Below are 4,785 nucleotides of genomic sequence, written 5' to 3' on the forward strand. Positions count from 1 at the left end.
TTAATTTTTTTAATTTTAAATGTTTTTAATTTTATATTTTTTTTTAATTTTTAAATTAAACCCAAAATTTTTTAAAATTAAATTTCATTGAAAACGTGGAAATTTCATCCCAAAATTCTTAAAAATATGAATTGTTAAATTTTTATTCATTTGTCGAATTGTTAAATTTTTAAAAATATGAAACGGTGGAATTGTTAAATTTTTAAAATATTATTTCAAACATCCAATTAAAAACGTTATTTAATGTCGTGGTTGCAAATGTTAAATTCAACGTTAATTCAAAATATCTTGGAGTGATAAAAAAATGCTAAAGGGTCAAACGTTATTAAAAATTTAAAGAATTTGAAGGGAATTTATTCAAAATCTTGAAAAAAAATATTAAAAGTGAGAAATGGTGGAGTTGAAAAAGTTTAAAAGGGAATAAAAGTGCAAAATGGTGCAGCTTTATTCTGAATGAAAAGAAAATATTCCTTCAAAATGCGAGGTGGTCAAGGCATGAAGTGATTTTTAAAATGCATTAAAGATGCAAAATGGTTCAACTTTGAATCAATTATTTTTGAATGGCTGAAAAATGCTGAATGCTCAGACTATTAAAAATAAAAAAAAAGGATTCACATTCGAAATGGTTCCGTTTGATTCCCAATTAAATGATGTTAACGATGCTCAATGGGTAAAGGTGATTGAAAATTAAAAAATCTTTCAAATTCCGAAGGGTTAAAGGATGAAAAATGGGAAAAAATTGAAAAAGGATTCAAAATACTCAAAAATTTCAAAAATGATTCCAAATGCTGAACGGTCAAACTTCATTAAAATCTTTAAAGTAAACTTCATTGAAATTATTAAAAATCCTCAATTTATTACAAATTTAAAAAAAAAAAATCATGAAAGCGATTTTTGGCCATTCTTTTGTACCAAAACTTCATTCAAATGAGGTTTTGAATTTAATTTTTTTTCAATTTTTAAAGTTAAATTGAAGTGGTTTAAATTGAAATGTCAATGATGAAATGATTTAAATGTAAATATTTTAAATTAAAATGATGATGCTTAAAAAAAAAAATTAATTTAAATTTTTATGTTTAAATTAAAATGACAAAACTCTTTTTTTAAAAACTCAAGTATTTTAAAATAAAGTGAAACTTTTTTAAAATTTAAATGAAAATATTTTAAATTTAATTTAAAATGATGAAACTTTTTAAATTTAAGTATTTTAAATTAAAATGAAACTTTTAAAAAATTTTAAATTAAAATATTTTAAATTTAAATTGACAAAACTCCTTTTTAAAACCCAAATCTTAAAATAAAATGATGAAACTTTTAAAAATTTAAATTAAAATATTTTAAATTTAAATCAAAACGACAAAACTATTTTAAAAAATTCAAATTAAAATATTTTAAATGTAAATCAAATGATGAAACACTTCATTTAAAAAAATTAAATTAAAATATTTTAAATTTAAATCAAAACGACAAAACTATTTTAAAAAATTCAAATTAAAATATTTTAAATGTAAATCAAATGATGAAACACTTCATTTAAAAAAATTAAATTAAAATATTTTAAATTTAAATCAAAACGACAAAACTATTTTAAAAAATTCAAATTAAAATATTTTAAATGTAAATCAAATGATGAAACACTTCATTTAAAAAAATTAAATTAAAATATTTTAAATTTAAATCAAAACGACAAAACTATTTTAAAAAATTCAAATTAAAATATTTTAAATGTAAATCAAATGATGAAACACTTCATTTAAAAAAATTAAATTAAAATATTTTAAATTTAAATCAAAACGACAAAACTATTTTAAAAAATTCAAATTAAAATATTTTAAATGTAAATCAAATGATGAAACACTTCATTTAAAAAAATTAAATTAAAATATTTTAAATTTAAATCAAAACGACAAAACTATTTTAAAAAATTCAAATTAAAATATTTTAAATGTAAATCAAATGATGAAACACTTCATTTAAAAAAATTAAATTAAAATATTTTAAATTTAAATCAAAACGACAAAACTATTTTAAAAAATTCAAATTAAAATATTTTAAATGTAAATCAAATGATGAAACACTTCATTTAAAAAAATTAAATTAAAATATTTTAAATTTAAATCAAAACGACAAAACTATTTTAAAAAATTCAAATTAAAATATTTTAAATGTAAATCAAATGATGAAACACTTCATTTAAAAAAATTAAATTAAAATATTTTAAATTTAAATCAAAACGACAAAACTATTTTAAAAAATTCAAATTAAAATATTTTAAATGTAAATCAAATGATGAAACACTTCATTTAAAAAAATTAAATTAAAATATTTTAAATTTAAATCAAAATGACAAAACTATTTAAAAAAATTAAATTAAAATATTTTAAATTTAAATCAAAATGACAAAACTATTTTAAAAAATTCAAATTAAAATATTTTAAATGTAAATCAAATGATGAAACACTTCATTTAAAAAAATTAAATTAAAATATTTTAAATTTAACTCAAAATGGCGAAACTCTTTTTTAAAAAAAAATTCAAATGAAAAGATTTTAAATTTAAATCAAACGATGAAACTCCCTTGTTTTCCCAGCTGAATTCCCTGTTTTTCCTCTCTCCCTGTCTCCGCAGCCCCTGGGAATTCTGCTGGTTGCTTTTCCAACTGGAAGCCTCGTGCGTGTTGCCATTTCTTGAGTTGGAAGTGTCCAAGAAGGGGGGAAAAAAAGAAACAGAATGGAAAAAAAACACAAAAAAAAAAACCAAAACCCAAAACAATTCCCAAATCCTTTCCGTGCCCTGCATGTCACCGACAGATTCCCGATTTCCCAGCCCTGCTCCTCCCGTTTTTTCCACCTTTCCCAGGTTTTTTTTGTTGGGATTTTTGTGGTTTTCTCCTGGAAGCCCCAGCAGAGCCGAGCACAGAACTTTCCCCCAGCTCTGCCAGGACTCTGCTCTGAAATTCCCACGGGATTTTTCCCCCGGGGAATTTTTTATTCCCAGATTTTTTGGGGGTTTTTTTGGAGGATTTCACAGGAATCCTTCTGGGTTTTTTTTTTCTTTTTTCCTCAATATTCCCCCCTGGGGAAGGGCCACTTCCAAGAAGTGTTGGAGTCCCCCCCCCCCCCCCCCCTCATTCCCTTACCCTGCCCAACCCCTCCGGAAATCCCGGGATTTTCTACCCTCTGGGAATGGGGATTTTTGGTCCTTCAGCTGCCATCCAGCTCTGGGATTCCCGGGAATTTCGGTGCTTCCCTTCTCCGAGGTCAGCACAGGGGTGGGGAGGAGCTGGGACTGGACCCTCCCCACGCACCCCGAGGCGTTTTTGGGGTTTTTCCTTCCCAGAAAATCCCAGGACAAACCCCCTGAGCTCTGGAAAAGTGGGAATTTTTTTCCCATGGAAGGCGAGCAGCGAGGAGGGAGCGAAGGTGTTTTTACTTCCGTGCAGTCAGTGCTCAGCCTGGCTGGGGGAGGGGGGGGAGGATGCCAGGCTGGAGCAGAGGGAATGCAAAATTCCCCTTTGGATCCGGCGGATTCGGGGAGGGAAAAACTCCTGGAGCCGCCTCAAATCCCAGCTCAGCTCCTGCGTGAGACCAGAGGCTTTTTTTTGGTTTCTTTTTGGTTTTTTGGGGTGCCTCCAACCTGATTTTAAAATTGATTTTTGGCTGGGGGGGGGGGAAGGGGAGGAGGAGGAGCCCCACTGGAGGGAGCAGGAACTTTTGGGAGATTGGAGAAAAAAAAAGGGAAAAAAAAAAAAATCATGGAAAAAGAGAGAACAAAAGTGATTTTTTTTTTTTTTTTCTAAAATTTCTTTTTTTGTAAACGCTCCATGGAATAAACGTGGTTCATGTCACTCGTGAGGAATAAAACATTTGGACACTTTCGTTGTTATCCCTTCGTGCTCGGGTGATTTTCCAGAGGTTTCCGTGGGCTCAGGGCACTTTTTATCCCCCTTTTTCCCGGTTTTTTTTCGGCTTTCCCTGCGGGAATTCTCCTCCTGTGCCTTCCTCCAGCGCAGAAAGAGGAAAACTTTTCCTTTTCCCCACCATTTCTGCTTCCCTATATTCCCTTTAAGTTCTCTCCAGCTGTTTTTATGGAGCCTTACAAAAGGAATTTGGAGCTGGAGCACAGCACGGGAAGAAAATATTCGGGAATTATCCAAAAGGACCAAACCCATGGATGCATTTCCCTCTGTTTTCAACTCGGTTTGTGCTTTTTCCTTCCCTCTCACCCTCCTCGTTCTCTTCTGAGTCGTTCTTCTGGATTTCTCCACCTCTCCCGGCTGTGTTTTCCCATCCCTGAGCTCCCGGTGCGCTTTTCCAAGCGGGAATTTCTCCTGCCCTGCCTGCCTGGAGCTGCTCCTCGCTGCCAAAGGAACGAGCAGCCCCTGGATTTGGCTGCTCCTGAACTCCAAACAGCGCTGACAGCCTCCTTTTTCACTCTCCCTGCAATTCCCGACTCCTCTGGGACCTGATAGCACAAAAAAAAAAGGGAATTTTATGGAATTTTGGGGAATTTTATGGAATTTTGTGGAATTTTCAGGTTCGCCTCATCTCTCCCTGGAGCCTCCCGCAGCTGCCATTTGTGCAGTTGAACCACAAGGAGCTGCGAAGCGGCAGGAGCAGGGGCTGTCGGTGCGGGGGACGCTGTTCCAGGGCCGTTTTTCCCATTCCCGGTGCTCCCAGTTCCCGGTGATCCCGGTCAGCACCGGACAGCGCAGCGCGGCCGGCGCTGCCCCGGAACGCAGCGCTGCGGGACGCGTTTCCCGCGGACCTCAATCGCCGCTTCCCC

The sequence above is a fragment of the Corvus brachyrhynchos genome, unplaced genomic scaffold (genome assembly GCF_000691975.1).
Source record: "Corvus brachyrhynchos isolate BGI_N302 unplaced genomic scaffold, ASM69197v1 scaffold219, whole genome shotgun sequence".
Taxonomy (NCBI): domain Eukaryota; kingdom Metazoa; phylum Chordata; class Aves; order Passeriformes; family Corvidae; genus Corvus; species Corvus brachyrhynchos.